Raw genomic sequence first — 23,294 nt, 5'->3', positions numbered from 1 at the left:
TAAGATCATAATTTTCCTGTAGGATAAAAAAGAATATAAGTTAGATTACAATTTTCAAAATATATGTCATAATGTATATTTAATTATAGAAGTAGATAAAAGACTAGAATGAATGTACAAATTCTAGCATAATCTTGTTAAAGTCCATCCATGTTATCAAATATGACAAAATTTCTTTCCCATGGATGCATATTATTCTACGTCTGTGCCTGTGTGTGTGTGTGTGTGTGTGTGTGTGTGTGTATTTCAGATCTACTCTATGCATTCATCAAGTGATGGGCACTTAGGTTTTTTCCCTTCAGTTCATTAGAGTTCAGTCACTCAGTCGTGTCCGATTCTTTGAAACCTCTTGGACTGCACCACTCCAGGCCTCCCTGTCCATCACCAACTCCCAGAGTTTACTCAAACTCATGTCCATTGAGTCGGTGATGCCATCCAACCATCTCATCCTCTGTCATCCCCTTGTCCTCCCACCTTCAATCTTTCCCAGCCTCAGGGTCTTTTCCAGTGAGTCAGTTTTTCATATCAGGTGGCCAAAGTATTGGAGTTTCAGCTTCAACATCAGTCCTCCAATGAACATTCAAGACTGATTTCCTTTAGGATGGACTGGTTGGATCTCCTTGCAGTCTAAGGGACTCTCAAGAGTCTTTTCCAACAGCACAGTTCAAAAGCATCAATTCTTTAGTGCTCAGCTTTATTTATAGTCCAACTCTCACATCCATACATGACTACTGGAAAAACCATAGCCTTGACTAGATGGACCTTTGTTGGCAAAGTAATGTCTCTGCTCTTTAATATGCTGTCTAAGTTGGTCATAACTTTCCTTCCAAGGAGTAAGCGTCTTTTAATTTCATGGCTGCAGTCACCATCTGCAGTGATTTTGGAGCCCAAAAGAATAAAGTCTGTCACTGTTTCCACTGTTTATCCATCTATTTGCCATGAAGTGATGGGACTGGATGCCATGATCTTAGTTTTCTGAATGTTGAGTGTTAAGCCAACTTATTCACTCTCCTCTTTCACTTTCATCAAGAGGCTTTTGAGTTCCTCTTCACTTTCTGCCATAAGGGTGGTGTCATCTGCATATCTGATGTTATTGATGTTTCTACCTGCAATCTTGATTCCAGCTTGTGCTTCATCCAGCCCAGGGTTTCTCAGGATGTACTCTGCATGTAAGTTAAATAAGCAGAGTAACAATATACAGCCTTGATGTACTCCTTTTCCTATTTGGAACCAGTCTGTTGTTCCATGTTCAGTTCTAACTGTTGCTTCCTGACCTGCATACAGGTTTCTCAAGAGGCAGGTCAGGTGGTCTGGTATTCCCATCTCTTTCAGAATTTTCCACAGTTTATTGTGATTCACACAGTCAAAGGCTTTGGCATAGTCAATAAAGCAGAAACAGATGTTTTTCCAGAACTCTCTTGCCTTTTCAACAATCCAGAGGATGTTGGCAATTTGATCTCTGGTTCTCTGCCTTTTCTGAAACCAGCTGGAACATCTGCAAGTTCACAGTTCACCTATGGTTGAAGCCTGGCTTGGAGAATTTTGAGCATTATTTAACTAGCATGTGAGATGAGTGCAATTATGTGGTAGTTTGAGCATTCTTTGTTATTGCCTTTCTTACGGATTGGAATGAAAACTGATCTTTTCCAGTCCTGTGGCCACTGCTGAGTTTTCCAAATTTGCTGGCATATTGAATGCAGCATTTTCACAGCATCATCTTTTAGGATTTGAAATAGCTCCACTGGAATTTCATCACCTCCACTAGCTTTGTTCATAGTGATGCTTCCTAAAAGCCACTTGACTTTGCACTCCAATAAGTCTGGTTCTAGGTGAGTAATCACACCATTGTGATTACCTGTGTTGTGAAGATCTTTTTTGCACAGTTCTTTTGTGTATTCTTGCCATCTCTTCTTAATATCTTCTGCTTCTGTTAAGTCAATACCATTTCTGTCCTTTATTGAGCCCATCTTTGCATGAAATATTCCCTTGGTATCTCTAATTTTCTTGAAGAGATCTCTAGTCTTTACCATTCTATTGTTTTCCTCTGTTTCTTTGCATTGATCACTAAGGAAGGCTTCTCTCTCCTTGCTATTCTTTGGAACTCTGCATTCAAATGGGTATATCTTTCCTTTTCTCCTTTACTTTTTGCTTCTCTTCTTTTCACAGCTATTTCTAAGGCCTGCTCAGACAGCCATTTTATTTTTTCATTATAAGGGACTGGAATTTTCCCCTTGGCTCCATGAATAATGCTGCAACAAACATAGAAGCATAGATCTCTTCACTACACTGCTTTTGCTTTCTTTAGGTATATACCCAGAGGTGAAATTTCTGGATCACATAATAGATATATTTCTAATTTTGTAGAAAACTTCATTTTGTTTTCCATAGACACTCAACCAATTTACATTTCCTTTTCTCCACATCTCATCAACATGTATTGCTTATATTCTTGATGGTAGACTTTCTAACAGTTGTGAGATGGTATCTCATTGAGGTTTTGATTTCCATTACCCTGAGTATCAGTGATGTTAAACATCTCTTCATATACCTGCTGGCCATTTGGGTACCTCTGGAAAAATGTCTATCCTGTCTATCTGCTAATTACAATGAATTTTGTGATTATTGAGATGTATGAGTTATATATATAATTATTTATATTATATATTATATATAAATAATATATATTATTTACTATTTATAAATATATATATAAATAAGATGTTAATGCCTCTTTTCATGTGTGGTTTGCAATATTTTTCTCCTATACTGTAGGTTGCATTTTTATCTTACTGATTGTTTCTTTTGCTGTGCAGAAACTTTTATGTTTGATTTAGTTCCACTTAGTTGATTTCTTTTTCTTTTGTTGTCATTTTGATGTCATATCCAAAAAAAAAATAAGAGTTTCTTTTAGGAGTGTTATGATTTTTGGTCTTATATTTAAACCATTGATCCATTTTCGAATAATTTTTGTGAGTGGTGTAAGTTAGAGGTCTTATTTCATTTTTTTTTTTTTTTTTGCATGTGTTAATCTAGTTTCCTCAGAAGAGAAAGAAGAGACTAACCTTTCAAGATTGGGTGTTCTTGCCTTCATTGTTGAATATTAGTTGACTGTACATGCAAGGATTTAATTCTGAATCCTGTATTCTGTTCCCTTGTCCTATGTGTCTATTTTTAGGCCAATGCCATATTGTTTTAAATACTGTAACTTTGTACTATAATTTGAAATTGAGAGGTGTGTTATCTTTGGCTTTGGATAGTGTGGATACTTAACTATTTCTTTGTGTTTTATTCTATTTCTTTCAACAAAGTCTTGTAGTTATCATTATACAGATCTTTCACTTCAATGGTTAAATTTATTTATAGTTATTTTCTTATTCTTGATGCTGTTGTGAATGAGATACTTTTTTTTCAGATGTTTCATTGTTAGTATACAGAAATCCAACTGATTTCTGTATGTTGATTTTATATCTTGCTGCTGCTGCTGCTGCTGCTAAGTGGCTTCAGTCATGTCCAACTCTGTGCGACCCTATAGACAGCAGCCCATCAGGCTCTTTCATCCATGGGATTCTCCAGGCAAGAATACTGGAGTGGGTTGCCATTTCCTTCTCCAATACATGAAAGTGAAAAGTGAAAGGGAAGTCACTCAGTCATGTCCGACTCTTAGCGACCCCATGGACTGCAGCCTACCAGGCTCCTCCGTCCATGGGATTTTTCTGGCAAGAGTACTGGAATTGGGTGCCATTGCCTTCTCCTTGTATCTTGCAACTTTACTTAATTTGTTGATTAGTTCAGTTTTATGGTTGACTGTCTGGGATTTTCTATACAAAAAAAATTCGTCATCTGCAAAAAGTGATAATTTTTATTCATTCTTTTTGATTTGGATCCTTTGATTCCTTTGTCTTACCTAATTGTTCTAGCAAGAACTTCTAGGTTAAACTGACTAAGTGTGGGAGTGGGCCTCCTGGTCTTGTTTCTGATCTTAGATAAAAACCTTTAACTTTTCACCATTGTGTATAATGTTACCTTCGGATTTGTCATATATGGCTGTTATTATTGAGGTATGTTCTTTCTATATCCAGTATGTTGAGGGTTTTTAATCATAAAAGGATTTTTTTTGTCTTGTCAAATGCATTTTCTGCATCTACTGAGATGATCAAGTTATTTTGTCTTGTATTCTATTGGTATAAAGTATTACATTTGATTTTGGTATGTTAAACCATCCTTTCCTCTCAGGGATAAATCTCACTTGGTCATGCTATATGGTCCTCTTAATGTATTCTTGAATTTGGTTTACTGATATTTGGATGAGAATTTTTGCATGTATATTCATCCTGGATATTGTCTTATAGCTTTTTATTGTGATGTTCCTATTTATTTTGTATCAGGATAATGTTGTCCCACTGGGGAACAGGTGCTCTCTGGGGTACCCACTGAGATGATGGCAAGAGTCCCTCACAGCAGTTGCATACAGCACAGCCGACTGTGACATTGATCATACAATATGAGCTCAGGGCAAAGGGTGTAATATGTAAACAAACTCAGCAATATGGTCACTGAAATATGTAACGACATGGGCATATCTCTGGGTCATATATAAATAGGACTCAAAGGATTGCTTTACAGAACTTCCAAACCATAATACCAGACTCTTCAATGTCAGTGATTAATGATTTAGAGTGTTTTAGAAATTCTGAAAGAGTTTAAAGTAAGGCATAAAAATTACAGAGCTGACCAACTGATAAAGTCATTTATATTATAATTCTTTCTTAATGCTCATAGAGAAGTGAAACAGTAATGACTAAGCTAAAATAATTCCCTATAAAGTCTGACTGGAGTAAACAGATAATGTAGTAGAACTACAACAATAAAGAATTAGATTCATTCGCCGGCTGTAGCCCCGGAGGGCGGCGGTGCGGCGGAAGGGCCAGCGCGGACCTCGGGCGGCCCGGGCGCTAGTCCTGGGCCGCGCCTCTCTCCCTGCTCGACCTCGCCGGGAGCCGGGGGCGGGCCGCGCGAAGGTGACTTAGAGAGCCCTTGCGGTGCCGCCCTGGATCGCGCCTCGCAGCTGGGCTGGAGAGGAGGCGGAGGGACAGGTCGAGCGCGTTCTTGCGAGAGCTGCGAGCTGCGCCGGGCGGAGGGCGCCGCCGGGGGGAGCCCCGACCCCGGCCCAGGTGAGGAATTTTAAATTGGAACAGGAACAAGAAAAAAACAAAATTTTATCAGAAGCGCTGGCGACTGTAGCCACTGAACATCACGAATTAGAGCAGTCTCTGGTTAAAGGTTCCCCGCCTCTGAGCATCTTTAGTGAGGACGAGTTCTATGATGCACTGTCAGAACAAGCCTGCCTTCCCGTATGTTTTCCAGAAATGACTTCAGTATCTGGAGCATCCTCAGAAAATGCATCGGAATGGAACTCTCCAAGATCACCATGCCAGTTGTATTTAATGAGCCTTTGAGCTTCCTCCAGCGACTCACTGACTATATGGAGCATACATACCTCATCCACAAGGCCAGTTCGCTCGCTGATCCTGTGGAAGGGATGCAGTGTGTGGCTGCATTTGCTGTCTCCGCTGTTGCCTCGCAGTGGGAACGCACTGGAAAGCCTTTCAACCCACTCCTGGGAGAGACTTACGAGTTAGTTCGAGATGACCTTGGTTTCAGACTCATCTCTGAGCAGGTCAGCCATCACCCACCCATTAGTGCATTTCATGCTGAAGGATTAAACAATGATTTCATCTTTCATGGCTCAATCTATCCCAAACTGAAGTTCTGGGGGAAGAGCGTAGAAGCAGAACCCAAAGGAACCATCACGTTGGAGCTTCTTGAACACAATGAAGCATATACGTGGACGAATCCTACGTGCTGTGTGCACAACATCATCGTGGGAAAGCTCTGGATTGAGCAGTGCGGCAACGTGGAGATCACAAACCACAAGACTGGGGACAAATGTGTGTTGAATTTTAAGCCGTGCGGCCTTTTTGGTAAAGAATTACACAAAGTTGAAGGCTACATTCAAGATAAAAGCAAAAAGTAGCTCCGTGCCCTCTATGGGAAATGGACAGAATGTTTGTACAGTGTTGACCCAGCCACGTTTGATGCTTACAAAAAAAATGATAAGAAAAATACTGAAGAGAAGAAAAACAGCAAACAGGTGAGCGCTTCTGAGGAGTCGGATGAAATGCCAATGCCGGATTCTGAGAGCGTGTTCGTCATCCCCAGGAGCGTTCTCCTGTGGCGAATAGCCCCGCGGCCTCCGAACTCAGCCCAGATGTACAATTTTACTAGCTTTGCAATGGTTTTGAATGAAGTAGACAAGGAGATGGAGAGCGTGATTCCTAAGACAGACTGCAAGCTGCGGCCTGACATCAGAGCCATGGAGAACGGGGAGATAGATCAAGCTAGTGAAGAAAAAAAGCCACTCGAGGAGAAACAGAGAGCGGCCCGCAAGAACAGGTCCAAGTCGGAGGAGGACTGGAAGACGAGGTGGTTCCATCAAGGCCCTAATCCCTACAGCGGAGCCCAGGACTGGCTTTATTCAGGCAGCTACTGGGACAGAAACTACTACAATTTGCCTGACATTTATTAAAATGTAGACAAGTTGGGGCGTTTTGACTCATCTGCAGATAAATCTTAAACCTATGTTTTAAAATTTTCTTCCTTGGTTTCTACTCATTTTTTTAAAAAAACGGAAAAAACCCTCTCATGATAATTTGCCCTTCACCCAACAGAAGTGGGGTATTGGGTGATACCAGTGATGAAAGTCTTAGGAAGAATGGGTAATTCTGCTAGGTCGTGCTTCTTTGGAATACTATTTTATACAGAGGTATGGGAAACTGCTGGCAAATATGCTTTTGATGGTTGCTGTTGCCATATTTACCGAAGGTTTATGCCTAAATGTAACTTTAGCTTTATGGAATTATATAGTAACCCAAATCAAGTTATTTTGAATATTTTTATGATGTCATGCTTGAATGTTTTAGATTTAACTTTGAAATGTTTAAAATTCTCCTATACAAGGTTTATATGCTCAAATATAGAGGTGTATGTCATTTTGTAAAGATTACATTGAAAAGATGGCTTTTCTTTACACTAATCCTCTCAATTTTGCCCCCTCCCATCCCTAAAAAGAAAAAAAAAATGTCTGAGTGTTCAGAAGAGACATTCCTAATTTGAAAATTCGAAGCTGGAAAAGGTATTTCATTTGCTTATTTTAGTACTCTGAATTTACTTTTACAATTTTCTATAATTAATGTCATTAGAATTAAAAGGTGTTTGAATTGTATGTTTGAAAATATGTATAAAACCTAGCAATTCACAAAAATACCATAAAAATAGAGGTTTTAGGCACCATCATTACATAATGACAAACCTTTTTAAATCCTTCAACTTCCAGTGGCAAATGCCACCAGAGAAACTCAGTTGTATTCATGTATTATAAATATCAAACTATATAAAAGGAGGTCTTGTGCATTTCAGGTTTGCAAGGCACCTGTGTACTTAAGATATGTACGGAGACCTACTGTACAGTAGCTTTGCCCCTTTAATTGGGGCACATTAATCACATGATATTTATCTACCCAACCCCAAACTGAGATTTTGCTCCTAGGGGCCTTAGGTAACTGCCAGTAAGTTATTTCAATGGCTGTCTCAAAGTTAACAAGTGTTATAATGAAATAATCTACCTGATACTAATAAAGGCTTTAGAATGTTCTAAAAAAAAGAGAGAGAGAGAGAATTAAAGGTGACTTAAGATCCTGTGGTCATCCCTCCTGCTAAGAATCTATGTTAGTAATTGATAACATTACTGATAAAGAGTCTAAGCATAATCGTGTTAAGCTTATATTATCCCCTCATTACTATGTGTACTGGCTTTATCTCATTTCTTGCTTACACACACACACACACAAACATTCCCACAAATATACCTAATAGAAAAAACTGTCTTCAAATCACACATATCCTTCTCAAGGACCTAAGGAGTGAAGTCTTAAAAGACAGCTATTACTGAAGACAATTTGGATATTCTTCAAAAATTTGAAAATATAATTAAAGTCCATAAATTCCTCTTCTGGGCATGTATCCAAAGGAATTGATATTAGGATCCCAAGATCTATTTGCACACCACATTCACGAAAGCACTATTCACAACAGCCAAGAGGCTGAAGCAACCAAAGTGTCCATCAACAGATAAATCCATAAACAAAATGTGGTATCTACAAACAATGAAATATTACTCAGGTTTTAAAAGAAAATTTTGACATTTGTCACAATGAAGAATCTTACATGAGTGAAATAAGTAAATCACAAAAAAAACAAATACTGTAAAACTCAACTGATATGAGGTATCCAGACTAGTAAAATTAGTAGAAACATAGAGAAGAATGAAGGTTGCCAGGGGCTGGGAAAAGAAGAAAATAGAGTTTCTTAATGGACATAGACTACCACTTTTGCCAGATGAGAAAGTTCTGGAGATTAGTTGCAGAATATGAATATACTTTACTAAGCTATACACTTAGGAGTAATTAAAGTGGTAAGCTTTATATGTATTTTACCACAATATTTTGAAAAACAGCCGCAACTCTAATAATTCCTCAAAATATCAGATTTTCTCTTTAACTGTTTGTAGTCATCCTTCAACAAATGTTTCGTATGCTGTTGCTCTTTTGTGATGGAGCAAATGCTTTTTTTCACGGGAAATTAAAGAGCTTGTGCAGACCTCTGGAGAAAATGGTATTGTGGTGTTTTCTTTGGGGTCAATTGTTAGAAGAAAACTTCTAACATGTCAGAAGAAAGAGCTAATATTATTGCATCAGCCCTTGCCCAGATTCCACAAAAGGTATGCACAGTAACTTAACCAGTGGGCAACTATTAACATTTAATAAGTTGGTGTTTTTCTTTATGGGGAGGGAGGTGGGAGGGGGGTTCAGGATTGGGAACACGTTGTACACCCGTGGTGGATTCATGTTGATGTATGGCAAAACCAATACAATATTGTAAAGTAATTAGCCTCTAATTAAAATAAATACATAAATAAATATTTAATAACTTGGTTACACTCTATAAAAGGTCAGATTTTAGACATCTTCTGTAAGAAAGATAAACCATTTTAATAGCTTCAGCTTATCTCAAATATTTATGTTGTTGGTATTGCTTAATCACTAAGTTGTATCCAACTCTTTTGTGGCCCCATGGACTGTAGCCTGCCAGGCTTCTATGTTTGTTGGATTTCCCAGGCAAGAATAATAAAGTGGACTGCCATTTTCTTCTCCACAGGATCTTCCCAACCCAGGAAGTGAACTGTGTCTCCTGCATTGCAAGCAGATTCTTTACCATTGAGCCAGCATGGAAGCCCCTCATATATATATTTAAAAACCAAAATATACACAGCAGGTGCTAAAGTAGCACAGCGTGCCTTTGATTGATGAGAATTTTGAAGTAATATTGTGATAAGAAAGTATATTTAAGAGATGCATTGTGAATTCTGGTATTATAATAGTAGTGTGGGCAGGTACAGAAATTGCCAAATTATGCCCTGTTATTTACTCCTTTACCTTGAAGGACTCCAGAGGATACAGTACACATACAGATGTTCTCAGGAGTTAAATTTTAACAGTAAACATCAGTCAGTCAGTTCAGTCGCTCAGTCATGTCTGACTCTTTGTGATCCCATGAACTGCAGCACGCCAGGCCTCCCTGTCCATCACCAACTCCCAGAGTCCACCCAAACCCATGTACATTGAGTTGGTGATGCCATCCAACCATCTCATCGTCTGTCATCCCCTTGTCCTCCCGCCTTCAATATTTCCCAACATCGGGGTCTTTTCAAATGAGTCAGCTCTTTGTATCAGGTGGCCAAACTATTGGAGTTTCAGCTTCAACATCAGTCCTTCCAATGAACACCCAGTACTAATTTCCTTTAGGATGGACTGGTTGGATCTCCTTGCAGTCCAAGGGACTCTTTTTTTTTTTTTTTTTTTTTAAACCTTACAATATTGTATTAGTTTTGCCAAATATCGAAATGAATCCGCCACAAGTATACATACCCGCGTTCCCCATCCTGAACCCTCCTCCCTCCTCCCTCCCCTACCCTCCCTCTGGGTCGTCCCAATACACCAGCCCCAAGCATCCAGTACCGTGCATCGAACCTGGACTGGCGACTCGTTTCATACATGATATTATACATGTTTCAATGCTATTCTCCCAAATCTCCCCACCCTCTCCCTCTCCCACAGAGTCCATAAGACTGATCTATACATTGGTGTCTCTTTTGCAGTCTCGTACACAGGGTTATTGTTACCATCTTTCTAAATTCCATATATATGCGTTAGTATACTGTATTGGTGTTTAAGAGTGTTCTCCAACACCACAGTTCAAAAGCATAAATTCCCAGAGGGATGGTATGGGGAGGGAGGAGGGCGGAGGGTTCAGGATGGGGAACACATGTATACCTGTGGCAGATTCATTTTGATATTTGGCAAAACTAATACAATTATGTAAAGTTTAAAAATAAAATTAAATTAAATTTAAGAAAAGCATCAATTCTTCAGCACTCAGCTTTCTTTATAGTCCAACTCTCACATCCATACACAACTACTGGAAAAACCATAGCCTTGACTAGACGGACCTTTGTTGACAAAGTAATGTCTCTGCTTTTGAATATGCTGTCTAGTTTGGTCATAACTTTCCTTCCAAGGAGTAGTGTCTTTTAATTTCATGTCTGCAATCACCATCTACAGTGATTTCAGAGCCCAGAAAAATAAAGTCAGCCACTGTTTCCACTGTTTCCCCATGTATTTGCCATGAAGTGATGGGACCAGATGCCATGATCTTAGTTTTCTGAATGTTGAGCTTTAAGCCAACTTTTTCACTCTCTTCTTTCACTTTCATCAAGAGGCTCTTTAGTTCCTCTTCACTTTCTGCCATAAGGGTGGTACCATCTGCATACCTGAGGTTATTGATATTTCGTCCGGCAATCTTGATTTCAGTTTGTCTTCCTCCAGCCCAGCATTTCTCATGATGTACTCTGCATATAAGTTAAATAAGCAGGGTGACAATATACAGCCTTGACCTACTCCTTTTCCTATTTGGAACCAGTCTGTTGTTCCATGTTCAGTTCTAACTGTTGCTTCCAGACCTGCATACAGGTTTCTCAAGAGGCAGGTCAGGTGGTCTGGTATTCCCATCTCTTTCAGAATTTTCCTCAATTTATTGTAATCCAGTCAAAGGCATTGACATAGTCCATAAAGCAGAAATAGATGTTTTTCTGGAACTCTCTTGCTTTTTTGATGATCCAGTAAGCATAGTAGCACAATAATGTTAATTTTGATAAAAGCCTGAAATGTGCCATGCAATGTATACTTGCGAGGTAATCCTGGCCCCTTTTATTTCCTCTAAATTTTAGTGTGCTATTCAGTGTGCTTTTCAAGGGAACTACCTAGATAGAGAAAGGATGGTCAGGGCCCCCCAAACTGCCTCCAGACATCCAACCAGCCACAGTGATTTAGAGAAAGAGAAACATCAACATCCCTGTTTGACTGGGCCCTGTCAGATCAAAGACCAAAGTGTGAAGATGGGGTCCTGCCCTTAGAATGAACCCTGCCCATTGTAAAGTCTGACTCCTAGTGGACTCTGTTTCTCCTCCAAATTGAGGAAGGAAAAGAGGCTGTAAGAAGATGTCAAGTATGAGCAAGACTGGCATGGAAAAGATTCAGTTGCCTCCTCCTCCATAAAATATAGTAGTAATCTATTTTCTACTATGTAAAATACCCTTGGCTGTTATCTTCTACTATGTTAAATATCGTTTTGGAAATTTGTGAACTACTTTTTAGTTTGCTATCTGATATTATAGTCTTCTTCTAAGCACCTACACTAATTTTTTGCTGAGAACTTAGAGTTATTTTACATTCACATGACAAGTAGAAGTCAAATGCTAGTAAATTAAAATACTGATAAAAGAATTGCTTGGGAATCAAAGTTGGTTATCTTATTTTGATACTGGGCAAGCAAACCACATTAATCAGTGCTGTCAATGCTTTGTGCCTCATTGTCAAAATGTTCAGGACTGATTCAATAAATTTTAGCAACATCATTTTGGAACTTTTTCAACAGCCTTATTGATATTTAAAAGTAGTAACATGGTTTTCTTTTCTAAATTCAAATAATTTTGAAACTAGTAATAGTGCTAATACTCTGGATTCATGTAAGATACTACCAGTTGCCATATTTGTTGGAAGTAGGGCTTAACAATTTGCAATCTCAAAGAACTTATACTTCCTACGCAGCATAAGTTAAATTGATTATTGATAAATTAGAGACTTCCCTATAGCTCAGATGGTAAAGAATCTGCCTGCAATGCAGAAGACCTGGATTCGATCCCTGGGTCAAGAAGATCCCCTGGAGAAGGAAATGGCAACCCACTCCAGTATTCTTGCTGGGAGAAACCCATGGAGAGAGGAGCCTGGTGGGCTACAGTCCATGGAGTCACAAAGAATTGAACACAATTACATCAATTTGTAAAAATATTTCTCATTGCATGCATGATTGTATGCACTTTCCTTTCTGTAAATAAAAAAATAAAAACTCTAATGAAATAATGAGTTATATTAAGTGGATATAAGTTAGCTCCCTTCTATAACAGTCAAAAAGAAATAAACCAGTAACTATTAAATTTGAGAGCTAGTATATGAAATAAAGTAAATTGCAAGTTATTAGTAATCTGTGACTATTTTTGCACTAGAGTGAAGACCACCTAATGATTTCTCAAATATTTATACTTGTCATTGAAAATCTCATTTGTCTATGCCGTTATGTGTGAAAGGTCATGGCTGCATAGAAACAGTAATAAGTACATAAAATGTGGGCATTCCATGTCACATTTCATGATAAAATTTGGTTTTTCCTCCCTCTGCTTGCATTCCCACTACAATTATGCTTCCTGTTGCCTTGACTCCCTTCTTATCTGAATAAATAGCTTCAGTATTTCTTTAAGAGAGAATATTTCTGACATGCCCTTCCCTGTTTTTTTTGTTCATGTGCTTCCTTTTATCCCGACTGTTCTTTCCATTTCTTCACCTTTCAATCTTGGATTCACTTGTGGAATTAAAGTGACGAAGCACTCTTTTCAGAAAGTCTTCACTTACCTCTTCAGCAGACTTAATGGATTCTTGCTCTGAGTTCTGAAAGCAGTTTAAATGCAGTTTCCCATGTATCATCATCTGTTATCTAAAAGACACTGCTTCTTTCAGTGCCTTATAATATCCATTTTTCATTTTATTTCTAAGACTAAAAGTTAATAATTCTACTGAAATTCACTCAACCCTAGGCCATCCAAAAACCAAAGCTTTCATAACTCGTGGTGCAACCAATGGCATTTACAAGGTGATCTACCATGCGATCCCTATGGTGGGCCTTCCTTTGTTTGCTGATCAACATGATAACATCACTCATATGAAGGCCAAGGGAGCAGCCGTCAGATTGGACTTGGAAAATGTTAAGGACAGATTTGCTCAATGCTTTGAAGCAAGTCATTAATAATCCTTTTTAAGTATAGTTTTGTTTTTCTACTCTTCCTAGAGAAGTTCTCATATGAAGACAAATGAGTCTTCATATACACACAATGAGGAGTAAGATTGTTCAACACTTTTAAAACAGTTGTCAGTAACCATTTTGAGTGTCACATTGAGTTTTTTCTCTGTGGTTTTTAGGGAAAAGGTTTATCTCAGGTTTAGGGATAGTGGAACAATTTTGGAAGAGTTACTCATTAGAATGAGAGGAATCACTTATAAATATAGGTATATTCTTAGTTCTTTTGGTTGTTATGTTATTTAGAAGAATGTAAAATCATAATGTAATTGATTTAGAAGATATACATTGGGATATTCCTGTAGAAAAGCCAAATTTTCTTAAACCAGGAATATTAGATTTCCAAATTATTTCAGGATATGCATTAATTTCAATATTATTATTATTAATATCATAACTATGATGTATATATCTTCCCCCTTTTGCTTCATGGTAACTTTGGAAAGAAAACATTTTGAGAATATATTGATAATAATAGCACAGTGACAGTGGACAATTTTGTTTTAAAAGTAGTATTATTTTTATTTTAGCACAAATACAATAAATGAGTACCATAAGAATCACAGTTTCCTCTTTTTTAAGAGCTATAGGCTTCATTTGGTGGTTTTTATGTAAAAGTACATCTCTCTAGTATCTTTATACATTTCTTAATCTTTAGTATTGTAAAGCTGCTGTCCAAAAATGAAAATAATTTATTACCAGATATATACTGAATGTTTATGAAACTCTACAAGGTGTACTAAGTCTTTTGGCACATACTAAGTAACTTTTTCATTATAGTCTTTCCCTAGAGTATAACAAAAATATATCTGGATTACTGACCTTTTCTCAAAAACCCAGTGCTCCCCATATGTTTTGTACAGAACAGGGAGAGAAGTTACCTCAATAATTATCGCTACAGTGCCATGTTGTAGCACTTTGTGATTCAGAGCTCCTGAATTTCTTTATTCCTCCTTCTTTCTTGACTGTTAGTCCATCATCATTTCAACTGTAGAAATAAATGTAACTGCAAAGCCTGAAAGTGAAATGTTGAGCCTTCTCCAGATTCTAAAATAACTAACAAGGAAAACAATATTAGCAAACATTTGCTGAGAGCTTACTTTATGCTAGGAATGCCTCTAAGAATCAACACATTATTCTTCAAAATAATCAGATAAGGTACTATTTCCATTCATTCCATTTCACAATAAAAAACTGTGAACTAGGAAGAATGAAAAACAGGCAGCAAATAAGTGTCAGAGTCAGGATTCAAACCAAGGCAATTCACTGCCACACTTTTAACTGTTACTTCACTAATAAAAGATCATCATCAATTTCTGGGCTACTCCTCCTCATCCCTGCCTGAATGTATCTCTGAACCTCATCATAGATATACCAGGTATCTCTGGGTTATGACAGCATTTTGAAACTTATTAAAAATTCTTTACTGGATGATTCCAGCTTTGAACACTCAAATCATGTATTTATTTCTTCTCTTCTTTCTCTTTCTTTGCCTTAGGGACTTAACTAATTCTACTCTTTAGGCTTCAATGTTTCTCCTTCCCCATCTTTTCTCTCTTAGCTTGAAATTCTATTCATTTAACAAATTCTAGCCCATAAGCTCTCTATAATTGTCCCTAAGGAAAATAATATATTTTCTTTCCTTTATGTGGCATTCATTTATACCATCTGCATGAAAATTTCACACATTTATCTTTTCTGGTTTGTTGTATAAATTAATGTCTCTTTGGTTTTCCTTTAGGTATACAGAGAATGTGATGAGGTTATCAACCATTCTACGTGATCAGCCTATGAAGCTCCTAGACCGAGCAGTCTTCTGGATTGAGTTTGTCATGTGCCACAAAGGAGCCAAGCACCTGTGGCCAGCTGACTACCTCAACTGCTTCCAGTACCACTCCCTGGATATGACTGGGTTCCTGCTGGCCTGTATGACAACTGTTATTTTCCTTCTCATAAAAGGTTGCTTGCTTTGCTATCAAAAGTTTGTTAAGACAGGAAAGAAGAAAAAGAGGAAGTAGACTGTGAGATCTCAGGCTAGCAGACATGATAGACAGTGTTATTCCATTTAATTCAACCACTATGGATCAAGTTGTGACCAGATTTTCCTCCATATTTGACAAGAACTGTGTCTTCCTGTTTTACCCAAAATTTTAATCTTGATTGAATATATTGTGTTAGTTAATCTACTCAACTCTAAGGATGAAAATCCTGTGTATTTCTTGATAAACACTTAAATATTCCTCTTGAAATGATCAGTTCTGTTCATCAAACCAAAGAAAAATGGTACCTAAAAATATAAGGTGGATTATAGTCAATTTAAAATTCTAATTTCATAAATCTTTCAGTAATTAATTCTACTTTTTAAAATACTGATTTATGTATAATTTTATTTTGGGGGGGGCTCCAAAATCACTGCAGATGGTGCTGCAGCCATGAAATTAAAAGACACTTACTCCTTGGAAGGAAAGTTATGTCCAACCTAGATAGCATATTGAAAAGCAGAGACATTACTTTGCCAACAAAGGTCCGTCTAGTCAAGGCTATGGTTTTTCCTGTATCATGTATGGATGTGAGAGTTGGACTGTGAAGAAGGCTGAGGGCCGAAAAATTGATGCTTTTGAACTGTGGTGTTGGAGAAGACTCTTAAGAGTCCCTTGGACTGCAAGGAGATCCAGCCAGTCCATTCTGAAGGAGATCAACCGTGGGATTTCTTTGGAAGGAATGATGCTAAAGCTGAAACTCCAGTACTTTGGCCACCTCATGCAGAGTTGACTCATTGGAAAAGACTCTGATGCTGGGAAGGATTGGGGGCAGGAGGAGAAGGGGACGACAGAGGATGAGATGGCTGGATGGCATCACTGACTCGATGGACGTGAGTCTGAGTGAACTCTGGGAGTTGGTGATGGACAGGGAGGCCTGCTGCAATTCATAGGGTTGCAAAGAGTCGGACACGACTGAGCGACTGAACTGAACTGAACTTACAACAAAAAAGAAAATTACAGGTGAATATCTTTGATGAATATTGATGCAAAAATCCTTTAAAAATATTAGCTAACAAAAAAATTAGTACACTGAACTCAATTATACATTAAAAAAATCACACACCATGATCAATTTGGATTTATTCTAAGATTACAAAGATGGCTCAACATATGAAAGTCAATGTGATACACTACAGTAACAAAAGGCAAGATAAAAATCACACAAATATCACCAATTTGATAAAATTCAGTATCTCTTCATGACAAAAACTCTCATCAAAGTGGGTACAGAGGAAACATATTTCAACACAGGGGCTTCCCCAGTGATTCAGGGATAAAGAATCAGCCTGCAGTGCAGGAGACACAGGACACACGGGTTGGAACCCTGGGTCAGGAAGATCCACTAGAAGAAGGAATGGCAACCTACTTCAGTACTCATGCTGAGAAAATCCCATGAACAGAGGAGCCTGGCAGGCTACAGTCCATGGGGTAGCAAAAAGAGTCAGACACAACTGAGCAATGGAGCATATTCAACATAATTAAGGGCATTTATGATAACTGAGCGACTTCACTTTCACTTTTCACTTTCATGCTTTGGAGAAGGAAATGGCAACCCACTCCAGTGTTCTTGCCTGGAGAATCCTAGGGATGGGGGAGCCTGGTGGGCTGCCGTCTATGGGGTCGCACAGAGTCAGACACGACTGAAGCGACTTAGCAGCAGCAGCAGCAGCATGACAACTGAGCGACTTCACTTTCACTTTTCACTTTCATGCATTGGAGAAGGAACTGGCAACCCACTCCAGTTTTCTTGCCTGGAGAATCCCAGGGACGGGGGAGCCTGGTGGGCTGCCGTCTATGGGGTTGCACAGAGTCTGACACGACTGAAGTGACTTAGTAGTAGCATGACAAACCTACAGCAAACAGATTAATAAATAAATAATAAAGCAAAACACAATACGTCTGTATCACAAAGCTGAATTTGGAGTTGAAACAATAAATTGAAAACTGGTATAACAGACAATAGTACTTCAAATTTTTCATTCATTAACATCCCAAAGGTTTTTGCATCCTTGGGCCCAGCATCATAATAAAATTCAGGTGAATAGAGGCATGTGTGGGTGCTCAGTTATGTATGACTCTGTGATCCAATGGACTGTAGTCCGCCAGGCTCCTCTGACCATGGGATTTCCTAAGCAAGAATACTGGAGTGGGTGGCCATTTCGTTCTCCAGGGGATTTTCCTGATCCAGGGAATGAACCTGTACCTTCTGCATTGGCAGGCAGATTCTTTACCACTGTGTCACCTGGGAAGCCAAATAAAAGGCACAGCTTGTCTTTAAAATGAAGTTCATAGAAGTGGTAGTAGATAGAGCTCCTGACAAAGATGAATAAAAGCTAGGTCCCCTCGGGTCTGCAGCACCCCTGGTGGTCACTTCTTTTTTTTTTTTTTCACACTTGAAACTAATAATTTATTTATCTATTTTAATTATAATTCAATAAAAATTATTTTGAGACTGAATTTTAACTGAAAGTGGAGTAGGGAAATGGAGGAAGAAAAAAAACAAGAGATGGAGAAAGTCTAGCCCTTAAGTAATCTCAAATGTTCTTTTAGATTACTCTTCCTGGGAACTCCCTGGTGGTCCAGGGGTTAAGAATCTGCCTTCCAATGTGAGGGATGTGTGTTCAATCCCTCATCTGGGAAGTAAGATCTCACCTGTCCCAGGCATAAAGCCCCTGTATGACTCAACTAGAGAAAGCCTGCATGCAGTAAAGACTCAGTGCAGCCAGAAAAAGAAAAAAAGATAATCTTCCTAATTTCTTTTAATTTCTGGTTTTAACTAGTTTATCCTATCATCTGTTATATAAAATCCAGACTGATTACAAAGCTTTCTACACCTGCCCTCTAGCCTTATCTCTTACCTTTTTGGCCCTGTCTTGTATCTGACATGACTGAGCGACTGAACTGAACTGAACTGTATGCCTCAACTTCATTTCCTCTAGCCAGACTGATCTACTCGCTGTGCCTCCAAACATTTCATATTCACCTTCCATGTAAATATTCATACTGCCTTTTATTTCTGGAATGATGCCCAGAATAATGTTTTCTCTTTTTTCAACTTTTCAAATCCTGCCTATCTCTCAAAACCCAATTCAAATTTCATCTTCCTCTTACATCAACCAAAAATGATGACTTTCTTCTTTAATGTCCAAATTATGGTAGAATAGACTAGATTTTCTACGTAATAGCTAGCTCAGTCTAGGTTATGGGAAATCCATTATGTTGGACCTGAAGGTGAGCCGAATATGCCATCCCAAACTATGCCACTTTGGCATGTTACTTTGAATTAAATACTTAGGAAAGTAAAGTTACTTAGGAGAAAACTGGTATAAGGATACTCTGACTTTCCTCTGTCCCCACTGATAGCAGGAAATAAATCGCCCTGTGAGGCTACCCTCTATTCCAGGAGAGTGGAAGGCATCCTTATCAACAGAGATAAGGAATTTAGGGCTAAGACTATTTAAACAAAACTTGTTACTTTTTCATGAATTTGCTATGCCAAGGGCAAACCCCTTTACCTTGTCAATTCTTCATCAAGGTATTATTTCTTTGTCTAAAAGGTATAATATCTGCCTGTCTGGTCATTTCTTTGAGTCTCATATTTTTATGGGCTCTCGTATATACAAAATTAAATGTTTTTCCCTGTTTATCTGTCTTACATAAATTTAATTATTAGATCAGACAATGAACCCGGAAGAGAAGGAAAGTTTTCCTCCCCTAAAAGCCCACATAAGCCTTCATCTCTGAACCCATCACCAATCTGTTCAAACATCCATCAAACCAGCACTAGAGTGACCAGATAATTGGTGTCTCCTCTATGATGGATATTAAATCAAACAATCCAAAATAAATGGAAATACAGTATTTTATTGATTTAACTGGCAAATCTCTATTAATATGATCACCCATTTTTTTGTATAGTGGTTTTGTTGTTTTTTATCCATTCAAGTCTCTTTTTTGTACGTACTGAACTCCTTTTCTATTGTGGTGCTTTTCTATTGACTCTTCCTTGGCTTAGAGAAAGTATGAAAGGTCAATTTGTCATTTGTAAAAACAAAAAATCTAGAATCCCAGAGTCATGGATGACCATGAGTGAAAGTGACTGGCAAAGAAACAAGACTCACAAAAGATTAACTGGTAAAAATTAACCAGAAATTCAAGGTCAGAGAAGTTGAGCTTTGGAGCTGGGTTGATCAGTCATAATGAGGACATGCAGGTTACATGACCCAAGAAAGAATGAAATAAAAAGGAAGGCAAACACATTGAATCAGATCACAAATACTACAATGTAGCACAGAATGGGTAAGTATGGCCAGGAAAACAATTAGAAACACAAGAACTTTAAAAGCACCATAGATAATCAGGAGAGCTCTGATGTGAAGGCTAGAGGCTCTATCTGTTAAGATTCAGTCAGAAAAACAGAAAATTCACTAATTCTGTCTACAACTTATCATACTCATTCTTCTCTTCATCCATTCAGTTCCATTTTAGTTCATACAATCAATGAATATATTTTTGATTTCTAGAATTTCTAATGGTTCTTTTTATAGTCAACTTCCCACCCCAACCCATTCTTACCTGCACTTTCATCTCTGAACAGTCTAAACATGCCTTTCTAAATAAAAAAATTTATTGACATACAGTTGATTTACAATGTTAATTTCTGGTGTACAGCAAAGTGATATATATATATATTCTTTTCCACTAGTTTATTACAAGATATTGAATACAGCTCCCTGTGCTGTATAGTAGGACCTTGTTGTTATCTATTTTATATATAGCAGCTTGTAGTTTGTATCTGCTAATCCCCAAATCCTAATTTATCCTTTCCCCCACTTCTACTTTGGTAACCATAGATTTGTTTTCTATGTGAATCTGTTTCTGTTTTGTAAATAAATTTTTATTATTTTTTAGAGTCCACATATAAACAATATCAAATGATATTTATCTGACTTACTTCACCTAGTACAATAATCTCGAGGTCCATCCATATTGTTGCAAATGGCATTATTTCATTCTTTTCATGGTTGAGTGGGGCTTTCCAGGTGGCTCAGTGGTAAGAGAATCTGGCTGCCAATTCAGGAGACTTAGATTCAACCCCTGGGTTGGGAAGATCCCTTGGAGTAGGAAATGGCAACCGACTCCAATATTCTTGCCTGGAAAATTCCATGGACTAAGGAACGTGGCAGGCTTACAGATGGATGGGGTCACAAAGAGTAGGATATGACTGAGCATGCATGCACTTATGGCTGAGCAATATTCCACTATATTTATGTGTGTATGTGTGGGTGTGCATGCACACACCACATCTTCTTTATCCATTCATCCTCCAGTGGACATTTAGGTTGCTTGTCTTTGCTAAATACTGCTATGAATATTGGAGTGATGCCATCTTTTCAAATTACAGCATTTTCAGATAAGACATTCCCTTTTAATTATTTTTTAAATTTTAATGAAGTCAGAGATGTTTCTATAAATACTTTAGAATTCATTGAGATTTCATTTGTGACCCTGCACAAGGTCAATCTTATCAAATGTTTCATGTGTGTGCTCTTTAAAAGAATGTATATACTCTATATGGAGCTACAGAATTCAACGGATGAAACTTGTTTTCTCAAAATAATCCAAGTTTCATACTAATTTTTGTTTGCTTGACTATCAGTTTCCAAGAGTACATTAAAATATCACAATTTTTATGTTAATTCTTAATAGAAATGTTTATCACATTTTACTTTTTGTTTTTCATTCTACTTGTTTGAAATTAATAGTATTACATCAATTTTTACTTCATTAGTATTAGAATGCATATGTTTAATAATATATACATAATTTTAAGTAATCAAAAAAGAGAGTTCCAGAAAAACATCTATTTCTGCTTTATTGACTATGCCAAAGCCTTTGATTGTGTGGATCACAATAAACTGTGGAAAATTCTGAAAGAGATGGGAATACCAGACCACCTGAGAAACCTGTATGCAGGTCAGGAAGCAACAGTTAGAACTGGACATGGAACAACAGGCTGGGTTTAAACAGGAAAAGGAGTACAACAAGGCTGTATATTGTCACCCTGCTTATTTAACTTATATGCAGAGTACATCATGAGAAACATTGGGCTGGAGGAAGCACAAGCTGGAATCAAAACTGCCAGGAGAAATATCAATAACCTCAGGTATGCAAATGATACCATCCTTATGGCAGAAAGTGAAGAAGAACTAAAGAGCCTCTTGATGAAAGTGAAAGAGGAGAGTGAATAAGTTGGCTTAAAGCTCAACATTCAGAAAACTAACATCATGGCATCCAGACCCATCACTTCATGGCAAATACATGGGGCAACAGTGGAAACAGTGGCTGACTTTATTTTTCTGGGCTCTGAAATCACTGCAGATGGTGACTGCAGACACGAAATTAAAAGACGCTTACTCCTTGGAAGAAAAGTTATGACCAAACTAGACAGCATATTCAAAAGCAGAGACATTACTTTGTCAACAAAGATCCGTCTAGTCAAGGCTATGGTTTTTCCAGTAGTCACGTATGGATGTGAGAGCTGGACTATAAAGCTGAGTGCTGAAGAATTGATGCTTTTGAACTGAGGTGTTGGAGAAAACTCTTGAGAGTCCCTTGGATTTTAAGAAGATGCAACCAGTCTATCCTAAAGGAGATCAGTCCTGGGTGTTCATTGGAAGGACTGATGTTAAAGCTGAAACTCCAATACTTTGGCCACCTGATGCAAAGAGCTGACTCATTGCAAAAGACCCCGATGCTGGAAAATATTGAAGACAGTAGGAGAAGGGGATGACAGAGGGTGAGATGGTTGGATGGTATCACCGACTCAATGGACATGGGTTTGGGTGGACTCAGGGAGTTGGTGATGGACAGGGAGGCCTGGCGTGTTTCGGTTCATGGGGTCGCAAAGTGTCAGACACGACTGAGTGACTGAACTGAAGGGTGTAACAACTAAATGCTAAGATTAAAAGATTAATTATCTAAGACTAAAAGAGACTAAGAAGATGTGACAACTAAATGCAATCTATGAACCTGGATTGGATCCTGGTGTAGAAAAAGTTAGAAACAGAAAAATCTGTAGCTAGACTGTTAACACTGTGGTTTCTACATTCTACCTACCCCCATTTTCCACCCCCACCCACCAACTCCCAGAATTAGAGTTCTTTTGTAAAGAAATTGAAAAATTGTCCAGGGAGAAATAAAGTACCTAAAATCAGTGTAACACATCAAAGTAAATCATTTCTCGTTCTGGCACGTATAACTCCCTTGAGTCATACCTAGTAATACGCACTCAGCATAAAAATCAAAGCCAGATAGTTAACAAATCCTTTACAGGTACAGAGCGTTCCCAGTGATTTCTTTGATCTATTGCTCATTCTTAAATACGAAGAGACAAGCAAAGATCAGAAAACATTTATGGATAGCTTATAAAATGCCAGATTAAGGCCAGCACACACAACACACACACACACACAGACACACACACACCAGAATAAACATAATGAACAAATCAGAATTTTAAAAAATAAAGTTTAACCTTATTTAGTAACCTCTGCTGCTGCTCCTAAGTCACTTCAGTCGTGTCCGACTCTGTGTGACCCCAGAGACGGCAGCCCACCAGCTTCCCCCGTCCCTGGGATTCTCCAGGCAAGAACACTGGAGTTGTTGCCA

At 38.1% G+C, this 23,294-nt stretch overlaps 2 pseudogenes; both read left to right on the top strand.

The window, feature by feature from the left end:
• The first annotated feature begins 4,912 nt into the window (after nt 1-4,912).
• Nucleotides 4,913-7,138, top strand: LOC113894341 (annotated as a pseudogene).
• On the top strand, nt 6,773-15,954 carry LOC113894638 (annotated as a pseudogene).
• The last annotated feature ends 7,340 nt before the right edge of the window (nt 15,955-23,294 follow it).

This window comes from Bos indicus x Bos taurus, chromosome 6 (genome assembly GCF_003369695.1).
Source record: "Bos indicus x Bos taurus breed Angus x Brahman F1 hybrid chromosome 6, Bos_hybrid_MaternalHap_v2.0, whole genome shotgun sequence".
In the NCBI taxonomy this organism is placed as follows: Eukaryota; Metazoa; Chordata; class Mammalia; order Artiodactyla; family Bovidae; genus Bos; species Bos indicus x Bos taurus.
The sequence above is the reverse complement of the archived record's forward strand: the minus strand, read 5'-3'. Positions and strand labels throughout refer to the sequence as shown.